Raw genomic sequence first — 15,577 nt, 5'->3', positions numbered from 1 at the left:
GGAGAAGCTCATCCCCTGATTAGCACTGCTCCAGGTGGTTTTGGAGCCTCCTTCCTTTCTTTTTTTTTTTTTTTTTTTTTTTTTTTTTTGTGGTACGCGGGCCTCTCACTGTTGTGGCCTCTCCCGTTGCGGAGCACAGGCTCCGGACGCGCAGGCTCAGCGGCCATGGCTCACGGGCCCAGCCACTCCGCGGCATGTGGGATCCTGCCGGACCGGGGCACGAACCCGTGTCCCCTGCATCGGCAGGCGGACTCTCAACCACTGCGCCACCAGGGAAGCCCATCCTTCCTTTCTTTGGGCACTTCTCTGTGCACGGCCCTTACCAGACCCTGACGGGCAGCACTGAATAGGCCGGCAGGCACTGTGTTCATTTTACACGGGAGGAAACAAACAGAGACCGCTGAAGCTGGCGGTGGTGTGTAGCCAGGTGACAGGACCGAGTGGCCGTGTAGTTGACACTCTCACTCCATCACGACTGATTTGCTCTCTAGAGCAGCCTACATTTCAGCTATATTTATGTAGGATTCACTAGCCCTTTCCCAAAAAAGCCCAGAGGGAATTATAATCTTCATCTGAAATTTATTTATTTTAAATAAGTCATATAATTTAAAAATAGGCCCTTCTGTTTTCTCAAAATCGTCACTTTTCATTCCGCATCATGTAGTGGCTAACAGGGCAGCCTCCACGCATACTTAACTGCACTCACCTGCTGCACAGTTGACCTTCTGGCTGGTTACTGAATGGGCAGGGGTCCTCCATCCTGAGCAGGGCGCGGGGAGGGCAGCGGGAGGAAGCCTGGGCCGCTCTGGGTCCAATGCGCTTTGTTATTTAGACTAGGACCTCTGGGGTGCCCTGGGAACCTACTTTTGAGCCACATCCTTCTCACTCCAGGCCGACTCCCCTGGAGCCAAACCCGAGGTTGGGGGAGCCCCTGGGGCCAGCTGTCACAAATTCTTGCTTGGCGACATCATCTGTGAGGGGAGGGGCGCCTGAGCCTAGGCATTGCTCAAGTTTCCCAGAATACCTTTTGAAATCCTGGGAGCAGGTGTTTTTGTGACTTCATGAGTGGCGGGGCTCCGTGCTTTCTGGGAGGACACTTGATGTTTGCTGAATCCTGCGATCGATCGTGGTGCTCGCACGCTGTGCAGGTTGCCCCTGCCTGCAGTCACAGCTCTGCTCCAGGACCTGACTCAGATCCCAAAGGCAGTTGCCGCAGGGTTTTAGTTTTAATTAATAACACAGTGACTGGAATATGTGTATAGTGTCTCAAGGTGACTTTTGAAGAGCTGCAGTCATTTAAATGTGTATATTCGGGAAGGTTCCTTCAAAAACAGCGCTTCCAAAAAAAATAAAAAAATAAAAACAAGCAAAAAAAACCCCAGCGCTTCCTGCACCGTCATCTTCGGCCAGTGCATCTTGTGGTCCTTTCTAGAGAGACCACTTGGGTGAGGCCCCCGTGACAAATTAGCCATTGCCCTGCTTCCCCGTCATCTGTAGGACTTAGAGGGGACGGGAGGAACGATCGCGGTAATGTTTTGGAATATTTTTAGCGCATTGATCCTAGTTAATTATTGGAGCCGCCTTGCAAAGGGGACTTAGTTACACAGGAGATGATCAGACGCGGTCAGGCAAGCGTGCTCACTGAGGCCGGAGATGGGGCGGGGACAGGCGCCTGCCCGCAGGGCGTCAGGAGCGTGGTACCATCTGACCCACGCAGCTGGGCTCTGATGACAGAGCAGGGGCACCCAGGACTGCAGGGCCCGGCGATTCAAAGCAGACGTCACTCTTGTGATGCGAGTAACCAAGGTGTGTGTGTGTTTGTCCTGGGTCAGACAGCAGGGCGGGAGCCCGGCCGTGGAGGGTGCCTTGTGCGGCCTGGGACACCTCGCAGAGGAAGAGCTGTCCTGGGGCCCGGCTGCTGCGGGCACCTGTCCTTCAAATATAAACAAAATCAAGAAAAAGCGCTCAGTGACGATTTCCCTCCCTCCTCTCTGAGTGTGAGTGACTGGATTTGCTGGTTCATGAAATTCTGTAATAGGTGATTATTTCCCTGCACCTGCAGTCTTTTGGGGAGAATAGAAGCAGAAAATGGAAATTTCCACACGTAGCTGTTGGAAGCAGCTCCGAAAGCCACGAGAGCCAGCGGAGAAGGGGCCCTGGGACCTGGGTCTGTGTTCTGATGGCCCCGTGGCATCTCTGTGACCCTGGGTGTCCCCCTCTACGAATAGGAGTAAAGCAGCGTGTCCTGCCGGCCCTGGCCCACGCTCTAGGTGCTGCAGTGTGTGCTCCATGCATTGGCAGACGGTCCTCACGGCGCCCTCCTTCCGTGCCCATGCCCTCTGTTCTGGGGCCTAGCGTGCGGTCTCCAAAGGGGCAGGTTCCAGGAGGTTCCTGGAGGTTTTGGGGGTGCGCTCCAGCTCTGGCCGGCGACACGTCCCGCCCGGTAGAGGAGGTGCAAGCCAGCTCTTGTTCTCCAAGGTCACCTCTCTGCTGCCCTTTCCCTCTGTTGTCCCCAAGCACTACGTTCAGGCTGGGAGAGGTGACCGAACCCTGCACGACTTCATTGTCCCCTGTTCCCTGTGGGGAGGACACGCTGGTGGGCCTTGGGGACCTCTGCAGGCCTTGTGCTCAGGGCGCTGGCTTTGGACCCATTCCCACCGTACCTCTGGACACCCTGTGCCTCACGGCAGTACCATCGACCCGCTCCCTGCCTCTGAACATGTGTGTCTGTGGACAGCACCGACACCTGGGTGAGGGCCCCCGAGGACAGAGGGCCAGCACTGAGATCAGAACCCGCAATGTGGCTCGCCCACTTCTGGTGATGACCAGTGTGTGTTTGGAGGTGTTTCACGCGGGTTTGTGTCGGCATCTTTGAGCCTCTCATTTGAAATCGCTTACAGTTGTACACGAAGAAGGACATTTCTAATCAAGTTGCTGGTTTTGTTTTTGTGTAGCTACTTCTGGAGGATAGGTTTCATATTAAAAAAAAAAACAGTTCTTTTACATTTTTAGCAGCAGGATGGAAATAATCAACTACACATTTGAGTCGCCAGCTTCACGTTTTAATTTGTAAAGGTAAACTCCAGTTGCACCCTGTGCTTTGTTTTTTCTCTAGCAAAGCTATTTATTTTGAGCAGGGATTCAGGAAGTTCTTGCCTCCCATTTTCCTTCAAGTACAGAAATAGCTCCTGGGATGCCCTCTGGTCACCTCTGGGTGCAGCCAGCACGGTTCGTTTTTGTGTGTTTCTAGGCATTTTGACTCGGGCCTTCTCATGTGCCCTGTGTATCTCTGCACCTTTCAACTCCTGAGTCCCCCAGGAACTTCTGGAGCTGGCAGACCTCCCTTCTGTTCTAACAGAGCTGAGTACTGGGCTCTGGGCTGTCAGCCTCCCCTTTCCCTGCTCAGACCATCTTTAGGATAAACTCACAATAGCTCCTTTTTGAAGGGTAGGAGGTAGACTGTCTGAGTGCCTCGTACAGGCTATGAAGTTAGAAATTCTGATTCCAGAGTCTTTATCTAGAACCTTTTGTCCTTTTAGAGGTTTTCTCCTTTACTTTTTTTTTTTTAAAGCATTTTAAAAAATATTAATTAATTAATTTCTTTTTGGCTGCGTTGGGTGTTCGTTGCTGTGTGCAGGCTTTCTCTAGTTGTGCCGAGCGGGGGCTACTCTTCATTGCGGTGCATGGGCTTCTCACTGTGGTGGCTTCTGTTGTTGGGGAAAACGGGCTCTAGGCATGCAGGCTGCAGTAGTTGCAGCACGTGGGCTCAGTAGTTGTGGCTCACGGGCTCTAGAGAGCGGGCTCAGTAGTTGTGGCGCATGGACTTAGTTGCTCCACGGCATGTGGAATCTTCCCGGACCAGAGACTGAACCCATGTCCCCTGCGTTGGCAGGCGGATTCTTAACCACTGCGCCACCAGGGAAGTCCCTCCTTTACTTTTTTTTGGGGGGGGGGTACGCGGGCCTCTCACTGTTGTGGCCTCTCCCGTTGTGGAGCACAGGCTCTGGACATGCAGGCTCAGTAGCCATGGCTCACGGGCCCAGCCACTCCACGGCACGTGGGATCTTCCTGGACCAGGGCACGAACCTGTGTCCCCTGCATCGGCAGGCGGACTCTCAACCACTGCGCCACCAGGGAAGTCCCTCCTTTACTTTTAATAAGTATTTCTCGGGGGAGTTGCCCTGCTGAAGGAGGCCCGTTGGAAGCTTAGTGGTGCCCAGCGAGGGCGGAAGGCCTGGTCCAGCGGACGAGGCAGCAGGAAGGGACTCGTGGGCATTTGAGGGAAGAACTGGCAGGTAGGATTGGTGTCCTGCTTAGATGGGGACAGGGTTGCTGGCAGTTCTTAGGCTTTCCATTTGGGATTCTGGGTGGAGAGTGACACCATTAGCAGGATTTGGTAAACGTGGATAGAGATTTAGCTTCATCAGGGTGAACGCCTGTGGGTTTAGTGGGACATATTTCTGTGGACATTCAGAGTAAGCTAGCTGGCCCTATGCAGCCTAATGCTAAATTCAAAAATTTTTCTGGGCTTCCCTGGTGGCGCAGTGGTTGAGAGTCCGCCTGCCGATGCAGGGGACGCGGGTTCGAGCCCCGGTCCAGGAAGATCCCACATGCTGCGGAGCGGCTAGGCCCGTGAGCCATGGCTGCTGAGCCTGCGCGTCCAGAGCCTGTGCTCTGCAACGGGAGAGGCCACAACAGTGAGAGGCCCACGTACCGCAAAAAAAAAAAAGAATCCTGCCAATGCAGGGGACACAGGTTCAAGCCCTGGTCCGGGAAGTTCCCACATGCTGCGGAGCAACTGAGCCTGCGCTCTGGAGGCCACAAGCCACATTTACTGGAGCCCGTGCTCCGCGGCAAGAGAAGCCACTGCAATGAGAAGCCCGCGCACCGCAATGAAGAGTAGCCCCCACTCGCGGCAACTAGAGAAAGCCCGCACGCAGCAAAGAAGACCCAACGCAGCCGACAGTAAAAAATAAATAAATAAGTAAATAAATTTATTTTAAAAAAAAAGAGAGATCACACAAAGGGGAGACCAGGTGAGGAGAAAAGGTGGCTTCTACACGCCAAAGAGAGAGGAATCTGGAGAAGCCAGCCCTGCCAACACCTTGGTTTCCGACCTCCAGCCTCCGGAACTGAGGAAATACATTTCTGTTGCGTTAAGCTGCCCAGGCTGTGGTGTTAGTTACAGCATCCTGAGCCACTAAGATAGCTGATATTTAAGCAGACGTGCTCTCTCTCATGATGTGAGCACTAGGGCAGAGGGGGGCTTTCCTCTTCTCATTATTCTACCCCCTATTTATAATAAATGGGGTCATAGAAATAATTGAACTTTTATCTTTACTCAATCATCTGTGATGGGCCCATAAAACACCTTGCTACTTCACTGATCAGTATCATAAAATGCAAGAAGTAAAAGCTGTACATAATACAAGATAAAGGTGATGATAAAGTTTCTGTCCCTTGAGGAAAGGCCCCACCCTCCTCCCACCAGGCTGCTGCTCCGTGCAGAGATGAGGGAAATGTCACCCTCCCCCCCCATTAGTGTGACGTCCCCATGGCCAGTGTGTCCGTACCCGTTCCTCCAGCTCCTGACTCAGAGCCCGAGATGGAGAAGATGGCCTGTGACTTAACAGGCTGATGTGGGAAAGAAAGTGCTTCAGTCTTGATCTCCCTGTGAGTTTCCTTTGTAAAGAATCACCTTTGCAAAGATAAAACAGAGGTAAACTTTACTACAGAGTTTGCACAGTCTGTGTTAGAATTCAAATTAGTGTGCTGAAGTGATTTTATTTAATGATGCAACGTGTGCACAGAGCGATGCCTTTATACTTGACGTAGCTCAGCAGACCGCCTGGCATCCCCCCTGCGAGCAAGTCGGCTCACCCCGTCTTCTCCCCGTTTGCTCATTTTGCACTTCCGTGCTGGAGGACCATTCTGCCTTGGCACGTGTGTGCAGTTACAGGATGCACTTTGATAACTATTAGCTGCTGCTTATCCACCCTTCCAAGATCCTGGCGTGAATCGGATCTGCTCAGGCCGGCTTGATGCCAAACTGGAGGGATTCAGCTGTGGGCAGAGTTAAGTACATGGCAGGAGGAGAGACCAAGCCGGGGACTTTTGTGGTAGTGGCTGAACATGTGGTACGTGCCACACGCTCTAGGGCACTGATGTCTGGGCTTCTGTGGAGCTCGTTCACAGGACTCAGCAGAATTGGGATCCCCGATGGTTCAAGAGGTTGTACTCTGATTTATCTCTACTCTGTGCACACAGTGATAGGCAGGGCACCAGGGATGCATGCGTGTTTTTGGAGAAGCTGGTGAGAAAACATCACTCTTTATATGGCTTTGTCCATAGTAAAATTTAATAAGAAGCAATGGCAGCACAGCTGAGCTCATCGTTCCGTGGTACTCATGAGAAGGGAAGCAAATCTCCGTAAGGCACGCGGAGACCTGAGCTGCAGTCTCTCTCCAGGATTAACCTCCAGAAGCAGGTAGAGGTGCCCCCGCGGGCTGCCAGAGGCGGCCTCACCCCTCCAGAGAAAGAGCCTCGCCACAGACAAAGCACCACGGTTCCCCCCGGGAAGTGAAGTGCAGGGCTGGGCTTTTGTAGTGTGTACCCACACGCACACTCACACACTCAGTTACACAGACACGGTCACGTAGACACACACACAACGCTCACACTCACCTTCTGCCCTCCCTCCCCCTCACACGCACTCACCCACACTTCCATCCCCCAGGGGCACAGTCACTTCTGGTGCAGGGCCCCCTCGTCCCTCCTCTGTCCTGCTCACCTGTCCCCCCCGCTGGCTTCGGGAGAGGTTGCTGATACCAACAGGCGGCAGGCGCCACGTCGCCAGGTGTGCTGGGCACGGCCCTGTTTGTTTGTGGTTGCCCTTGGTAACGGTGACTCGGCCCTACCTGGAGCCCAGACAGGCCAGGCCTCCGGGGCCTCGTCTGGGGCCACCTTAGTCACTAGTGGGCACTGGCTCTGCCTCCTGCCCTGTCCCTCCCACATCCTGTGTCCCCCCCCTGCTCCCGGGCTCCTTCCGGTGAGAAAGGGGATCCGTTTGTATCAGGAGAGGAATGTGGAGTTTGACCTCTGTGGCCGCCGCGTCTCCTCCCTGGAAGGATCCGTGGCCCGGCCTCTTTGGGACTCAGCACCCCGGGGCACTGACGGGACGCTCACCAGCTACCCGGGTTGTGCGGGGCCGGGGAGAAGGACCTGCGGGTGCCCTGGCCCAGTTGTGACTGAGCTGCAGGCATCCCCGGGGGGTTGCCCTGCCGGAGGTGACGCAGCCCTGTTCCGCTGCCACTGGCTCAGGACACCTCACAGAGCAGGCAAAGGGCTCGGCGAGGGGGGGCACTGCCAGATCCCTCTGAAAAAACGCGCTGGCCATGCCCTCAGGGAGCTGTGGGCCTGCTCGGTTTTCAGCTCCATCGGTGAGATGGGACTGGCCCTGCAGAGGCCGAATGCTAAGGCGGCACCAGCTCCTTCATGCTGAGGATGACCAAGGCCACCGGCAAATGACCCAGAGCCCCTGTCTTTCCTTTTGTCAAACGAAAATAGAAGACCCAGACGGTCCTGTGAGGGATGCGATCAGAGGACGCCCTGGAGATGGGGAGAGAAAGCAGGTGAGCCTGCACCGCCCTCACTGGCCCGACCTGAACCCGGGACAGCAGCCCTCGGCATGGTTACCGAGGACGTGCAGCCCCCGAGGGGGAAAGCAGGCAGGGGCTGCAGAGCCGAGGGGCGGTGGAGCGCCTGCAGCCACGTGGGCTCCAGCACTGGATGTAGCCCCTCCGGAGAAGCCGTGCGCTTCTGTCTCTCTGGCCAGGCTGCACAGTGCTTACGTTCTCTGATGCCGAGCGGGGTGGTCCACGTGAGAACATGCTGTGTCCTGACCATGATTGCTCCGTGGTTCTGCCAGACCGTGGTCAGCTGCTTCCCTCTTTCTTATTTGAAGGGAGGAAATAGGAAATGTACGTGAAGAATCTCATCTGTTTTCATGTAGTTCCCATCCTGGGATTTGGGTTTGAAGGGACACGTGTCCGTGTGTCCGCTTGATGACGATCTTTACTAAAGTAGGTGTTTGCAGTTCTTGATGTAAACATTAGTGTTCTCTGTACGGACAGGTTGCTTCCCCCCGCCACCCCCCACCATCCCTTTTTCTCTGAGTTGGTACTTCTTATGCATTTTCATTTGCAAGTTCATTCTAACTCAAGGTCCTTCCTCAGACATTTGCTGTCTGCATTTCACAGCAGCATGTAAAAACAGACAGTAGGGCTTGTAATCGGTTCCCTGGACCAGAGGCTCTTTTCTGGCAGGAACGCAGAGAATTGCCGCTTGACATTTGCTCCCCTGAACTGGGGAGCCCCGCTCACCGCACCCCACGCCACAGCTCACTTCCCAATGAAGAGTACAGTTTATGCAGTGTGTGTTAGCCAGTGTCTCCTTCCTGAGGACTTGTCCATTTTTCTACTAATGTATTGCCGTGAAGGCCAGCGAGCGCCTGGCAACACAAGGCACTCAGTATAAATGAGAAGATTGGGGTGCGGACTGCACAGCGCTTAGTGATGTCAGCCACAGATGGGGCTTATTGTGGGGGTCCCGGGAGGTGGGACTGGGAGAGCCCCAGAGCACAGAGCTCTGTCTCGTTCTCTGGAGGACATTCTGGGGCCATGCCAGGTGGTCGGTGTCATTGCACTTCATGCGGCTCTAGGGGGCACGGGAGGTGCAGGACACGCCTGGCTTCTGGACTGTCTTCCTAGTGGTTGCTGTTTTTAAAACTCAAGTTTCTGATACTGCATAGGGCTTTTGCTTTTGTTCTCTCTCTCTTTTTTTTTTTTTTGCGGTACGCGGGCCTCTCACTGTTGTGGCCTCTCCTGTTGCGGAGCACAGGCTCCGGATGCGCAGGCTTAGCAGCCATGGCTCACGGGCCCAGCCGCTCCACGGCATGTGGGATCTTCCCGGACCGGGGCACAAACCCGTGTCCCCTGCATTGGCAGGCGACTCTAAACCACTGCGCCACCAGGGAAGCCCTGCTTTTGTTCTCTTAACAAGCACATCTTCTAGACAATGAATAAAAAATAATTAATGGACTTTAATTTTTAGGCCAGTATCAGATGGACAGAAAAATTAGACAAGTAGTATAGAGAGTTAACCTATACCCATTTTCCTCTCTCATAATTTCCCCTATTATTAATATGTTGCATTAGCGTGGTGCATTTGTTATACTTGATGAGCCAATATTGATACATTATTAACCAAAGTCCATAATTTACATGGTGCTATATACATTCTAGGATTTGAACAAATGTATAGTGACACACACCCACCATTACAGCACCACAAAGAAGAGTTTTTCTGCCCTAAGGCTTCTCCGTGCTCCACATCTCATCCCTCTCCCGATACCTGGCATCCACTGACCTTTTTACTGTCCCCATAGTTTGCCTTTTCCAGAATGTCACAAAGTTGGAATCATACAGTATGCCGCCTTTTCAGATTGGCTTCTTTCATTTCGCAAGTAGGTATTTAAGCTTCTTCCATATCGTTTCATGGCCTGACAGCTCACTTCCTTCTATTGCTGGATTAGTATTCCATTGCGTGGAATACAGATAACGATTTGTCAAAGGCAGGAGCTCTGGTGGCTTGCACACTTCTCAGCAGTGTGTCAAGCGTTTAGTGAAGCCCCAGGACACAAGCCTGCACCACGTGAGGACTGTACACAGGGCTCCATGACCACAGGGGCTCCTTGTCTGACTGCCAGCACCATCCTATGTGCATCTGTGTGTAGCTCCCTCTATTTCCAAAGACTGTTCCTGCTTCCTAAGAATTCTCAGTGTAAAGTGAAGCAGCTATGAGCTCAGCGATTCTGGACAGTGAGAGCGGCTGCTAAGTGTATGCTAGGTAGGGGGGAAGAAGATGGGGTGCCAGGAGAGAGGGCCCCTGTCCCAGACGAGAACATGAGTCAGAATCCTGGTGGAGTAATAATATGACCCAGACAAATGACTGAGTGTGTATCACGCTCCTTAAGGAACTTTGTAAGACAAGCTGAGGACTGTAAATAGTTACCATGGCAAGAACCAAGGTTGCACTGCTGCCCACTGCAACCCACGAGGGCAATTAGTCAGATCCCTGGGCGTTCTCCTGCCGTTACACATTTTTAGAAAACTCTTTGAGGATGAGGCTACACATGGTCCGGAGGGAGGAGAGCCAGGACGCAGCTATGGGCAGCTGAATCCTGCTTGCAGGTGCCAGGATCGTGGCCTTCCAGAACTGCAGGAAGCAGGTCTGATTCCCTCACCTGCCGACAGCACTTTCTGCTCAGGGAGGGCACCGCGTTCCCCAGAGGAGAAGCTGCCCTGTGGCAGCCCCTGTTCTCAGCGCCACAAGCTCTTACAACTTCCAGTTCTCCAATGGGGAAACCAAGGCCCAGAGCGATTAGAGCCCAAGGGCCCATGGCGAGGAAGTGGTGGAGCGGAAGTCCCACCCAAGACGGGGTCTCCAGAGCTGGGGTCTTTATCTCCACTGGGTCTGTTGTCCCAGGTGCCTGTAACTGCGTTTCTTCTGACGTGATTGCAGCTGTGGCCTCATCACATTGGCCTGTGTGTCTTTCTTAACGTGCTTACGTCTGCAGGGGGCCGGGGTGGAGTCCAAGGGACTCCTCCCCACTGTCTGATCACTAAGCTCCAGCCTAGAGTGAAATGTCCACATTTAGACTCTGGTTTTGGTTCCGCTTGTGGAAATAGTTCTAGAAAAGGCAATCTGTTTTGTAGAGAACGCGAGCCCTGAGCGTGTTTGTGAGGTCCTGGGGCAGCTGGAAGACCCCCCCAGGCAGAGCCCCCAGCTCCCTCTCCTGGCCCCCGTTCCCCCTGCTGCCTGGTGAAGAGGGGCTCACCCTAGTCAGAAGTTCCCAGCCTGGGAGTCTGCTCCGTCTTCCACGTTAAAGATGAAGTCCTGTATTTATGAGCGATGGACATTTCTCTTGGGGAGAGGCTCCATGGTTTTCATGACATTCTCTGAAAAGCATGCGGACTTTACAAAAGTGAACAAAAATCTGGACTCTGTAAACGCTAGGTCTTTTTTGTCTTGAGATGCGAAACTTTGTGTGGATGTGGTCAGAGGTAGTTTCAGGTTTGGGAGCCTCGCTTGATCACGACGCTGCGTTTTTTTTCTTGAGAGAACCCACCTGTTTACCGTATTTCTTCTCCCTTTAGGTGGTGAGTCCCCACTGTGCTCAAGTCCACCTGGAACAGGTAAGTCCCTGGCATTTCCTTGGGGCCCTTCCTGCCGTGCCCTCTTTGGGGAGTCTCCCGACCCCTCCAGGATCCTCTCCCTCTGTTTGAGCCGTAGCTTTTGTTCACAGAGCTCTGTAGGGACCCTGGACCACCTTGCAGTAGCTGTTTGTACACTTTCCTTAAGATGAGTGAATCATACACTCCTTTGTAAGAACTACCTTTCCCAGCAGCGATAATTACTTCAGGGATTCATTTCCCTGAGCCCGAGTTTCCCCTGCTGTAATGCAAAGATGCCCCTCGTTCATTTTCTTAGTGATAGAGATGTGGGCAAAGCACTTGTGTCCAGGGTGTCCGTGGAGGGCATGAGGCAGTGGCTTTGGAGCAGAGGCTCTGACCGATGCCTGCTTTCTATCAGATTGAAGGTAAGCTCCGTGATAACACTTTCACTTTGGCAGATCTTTATTCTTGCCTGCTCTTTAAATGGATATGTTCCTTGAATGTCATTGTGCCGCTGGGTGTTTTCTTTGCCCCCCACCTCCTTACCAACCCTTGGAGGGGGTTGAGCCCAGTGTTAATGACTTAGCAGCAGCTTGCGGGACACCTGGCGCAGCGCACTTTCGGGACAACAGGATGCCGACAGCCCTCTTATTGCAAACTGGAAGTGACTCACTGTGCGGGGAGTGTGTGCCTTTCCCAGCCTCACCTGTGAGGAGGGGAGACAGGTGTGCCCCGGCGCCTTCTCCGGGATATCTACTAGGTGCGTCCTCTGTGCTTCCCAGGCTGGACGCGGCACCTTGCCCTTGGCCCCGGTTTCGCCATATGCAGAATCCAAAGTCCTGGTGGGGATTTCGCCCACCTTCCTGCTTCCTGTGCCTCTGATGGCACGGGTGCCCTGCACCTGCTAAAGCTATGCTCTGTGAGAGTCTTTGCCGGGCAAGGCACCTCTGTGACCACCTGGGGTGTTGGGGACACAGGAATCAAGGAATCTTCATGTGGTTGTCATGCTCTGAACCCTTGGATGTTTGCCCCATGCTCGTTTTCCTAGGCCTTTTCTGATAGCAGATCCTCTGTTTCATTGCGATGCCTTAAAAAGTGGGTGTGAAGTTCGACTAAAAATGGCAGGCAGCGGGGCTGAGAAAAAGGTCTGGGAGGCAAACCTCCCTTTGTAAATGTTAACTGAGCGGATGAAACGTGCAAACAGGCCTCCGAGATTCCTGGAAGCCAGTGTAAAAAGGAAACCACATTATTGGCATGTGCCTTATCGGCAAGGAGGGAAAAGGCAACTCAGTGGAGAAAGTGCCACGTGGGAAGTTATGCAGGGTGTTGACTGCGTCTGGGAAAGGTGCTGAACCACAGCTGCACAGAAATGCTCCAGCCTGTGCCCAGATCGCGATGAATTATTGTTTTAGAGGGACATCGGATACAAGCTTTGAAGGGCAGCTTATCAAACCCGTTGGCATTATGTGGCCGTACCCATTGGCATGGCGTTTAGAAACAGGCAAGGGGACCCAATACTTTATTGCCTGTTTGGGTCATACCTGTGGGACTTGCACGGAACGTGGTCTACTGGGCTGTACAGTGGACGCATCACTGTTTTTCTAGGTAACCATGATCATTAGTGATGGGCGAGGTGGTTAGGCTCTGTAAGACTGAGTCATGTGTATGTTCTAGATGTTTCTATAGATCTACAGACATGTTCACATGCACGTATAGCACAGAATATAGCAGCGATTATGTGGGGCTAGAGTCAGGTCGGGGTCCCACATGGGCTGTGACAACAGGAGAGTGGAGTGACCTTGAACTGAGCCCTCTTGCTTCTGGGCTCCACTTCCCTGTTCGGTACAGTGGGGATACGACCCCCTTCCTCGCAGCTCGCTGATAAGGATGGGATGAAATAACGTGTGAAGATTCTTAACTCCGGCTCTGGCACAAGGAAAGTACACAGGCGATAACAGGTCTCAGTTCCCGCAGCCTTTGCTGTTGGTGTTTTGCTTTTGATGGTTGTTCTCTTGCCGTCTGCTGGGAGAGAACCAGTTCGATCGGTTCCAGAGTGTGCCCTCTGCTGCGGGAGGGTGATGGCCCCTTGACGGGCACTTCTAAGACCTTGATTCTTGCCATCCCTCATTTGGAGGCTTAGAGGAGCTCAGGAAGCCCATGGAAAAGAGCCTGTGGTCAGGCTGTAGGTGGCGTGAGAACCTCCAGCTGGCGATTGGTGGACTGACTGCAGGATTTTTCCACAACACAGGCCTCGTGGAGCTCTGTACTTGGCCTGACAGCTTTTTTTTGACGTCGGGGCAGTGTTGTTTGTTTTTCCATTTTATCTTTGCCTTTCCACTGCTACCCAAGGGAGTGGATTCATATCAGGGCACCAACGGAAACTCTTTCCCAGGTGCCAGTGCAGCTTTCACTGGGACACTGTGAGTCCACGTGTATGAGTCGCACCCACGGGCAGCACACAGCCACCTCCCCAGAGCATCCAGCCCTACGGAAGCCCCGCGCTGCTTTGCGTCTGAGAGGTGCATTCTCTTCAGAGCAGCCGCCGTCCTTGAAAGAGGCCGTGTGTCTGCCTTTCGGCCTCTCGGGGCCACGTGCAGGAGGCGGTTAGGGCAGTGCCGGCCTCCGCCGAGGACGCAGGTGCAGGCCCTCACCTGGCGGCTGGCACGCACACACCCATTGTTTTGCTGGGCCATTGTGGTCTCTCCCACTGGAGAAGAGGTTGTCTAAGAATAGCTTCTGAAATTTGAGTCAGCTGTTTACTGAACTCAGATGGCTTTATTTCTCCTTGTTTAATTAAAGTGAAGGCAATGGGTGGTTTCTGTCAAAGGTGACCTTAGGAATCAGATTACACTGTCTGAGGCTGGAGGTTCCAACCTGGGTTCTGACAGCTACACCTTTGTATTGGCGTGTATGTATGCGCGTGCAAGTGTGTGTGTGTGTGTGTGTGTGTGTGTGTGTGTATGTGTGTGTGTGTGTTGGGACTTTGTTCAATATCGTTTGCTTAAACTCACAAAGTCAGAGGAAGTGGTGATGAACAATGAGGTTAACACGAGGGCAGCGTGACTGTTGAGGACACATGCCCATGCGCATGTGCTGTCAGTGTCACATTTCCCACCAGTGGCTGCATGACAGCGTCTCTCAAAAGGATTGAATTCTTTCAGAAAGAATGCCTACCAAATTGGATAATTGGAAGTTTGAGATAGAGGGAGAGGAATCTACTCTGATGACATTCCCTTTATTTTATTGCAATTTGGTAACAACTACACATTTCAAGGTTTCTATCTGTCAGATATTGATTTGTAAAGGAGTGTTACTGCAGCTCATGGAAGCTTGGTCCCTCCTGCTGGCTCCTTTCCACAGCAGGCTCTCTGTACGAATTTCACGTCCTCGTCTATAAGTGCAGGTCTTCGACTGGATGCTGGTTATTCCTGCTTATAGGTTGTTTCCACCCCAATAGTAAACCTTCAGAAGCGTAGACATGGATCTGCCTATCACAGCAGAGTCTTAGCTGAGCGATAGATAGATGCTGTTTTCTGAAAGTCACAAACGCATGTACGCGTGTGCACGCACACACACGTTGGGACGCACGGCTGCCCCTTCAGAGGCTGTATATCTCATAAGAACATATTTGACCAGAATCACAGTGATATTAACTTGTTTCAGGCCAACAGAGACGTGCAAACTTCCTTTGCTCTTTAATCTCTCTGATCTTTAGGAAGTAGAGAAAAAGTCTCAAGAATCCTGTTGGATCAAAGTCCAAGTCTTCCACTCGGTCAAGAGAACCAAACTTAACATCTATGTTTTTGGTAAAAGCCGGGTGAGACCCAGAGATGAAAGTATAAACGATGCTGCATTCCCGGAGTTTAACCTTGAAACTAAGTCATCTGATAGCTGTGCTCCAAGTAACCTGTCTACACAGGGATGGGTCACCTGAGGAGCCCCATGGAGGATCATTGAAGGGGCCTGTGGAGACTGAAAGGCTCAGTTAGGAGGGGAGAAGCATGACAGGCACACCTGGACTCGGGGGGCTGGGGCATGGCCAAGCACTCGAAATGGAGGGATAGGTGTGAGGCCAGAGCTTGGGGCACCATCTCCGCTGGAGAGGCAGGGTGTTCTAGCCCTGCGGTGCTGCTGGAGGCTCTGTGTTTGCTCGCGGAGAGCCTCACGCCCTATTTCCGCAGCTCCTGCACCCGAGTGGGGGCACACGCTGGCTGCTGCTGTGTGTTCAGCAAGTACGGATGGACAGGAGTGCCTGGGGATTTACAGCTTGGGGGAAGAGTGAGGAGTGTTGAGGAAAAGCTGAACAACTGAGTTGAGATGCGGCCCGGGGGCTCCCTGTTCCT

At 53.0% G+C, this 15,577-nt stretch overlaps 1 protein-coding gene across 6 annotated transcripts in view; it reads left to right on the top strand.

The window, feature by feature from the left end:
• TNS3 (tensin 3) overlaps positions 1–15,577 on the top strand; it is a 226,677-nt gene that overhangs the window by 63,168 nt on the left and 147,932 nt on the right. For 4 of the 6 annotated variants that reach the window (XM_033411317.2, XM_033411316.2, XM_049714877.1 and 1 more), the window contains exon 4: positions 11,217–11,255. The gene's annotated coding sequence lies outside the window, so the exon portion shown is untranslated. Of the gene's footprint in view, positions 1–7,566; positions 7,632–11,216; positions 11,256–15,577 lie in introns of all 6 variants that reach the window. The other 2 variants (XM_033411313.2, XM_049714878.1) reach the window with 1 other exon arrangement.

This window comes from Orcinus orca, chromosome 9, assembly GCF_937001465.1.
Source record: "Orcinus orca chromosome 9, mOrcOrc1.1, whole genome shotgun sequence".
In the NCBI taxonomy this organism is placed as follows: domain Eukaryota; kingdom Metazoa; phylum Chordata; class Mammalia; order Artiodactyla; family Delphinidae; genus Orcinus; species Orcinus orca.
The sequence above is the reverse complement of the archived record's forward strand: the minus strand, read 5'-3'. Positions and strand labels throughout refer to the sequence as shown.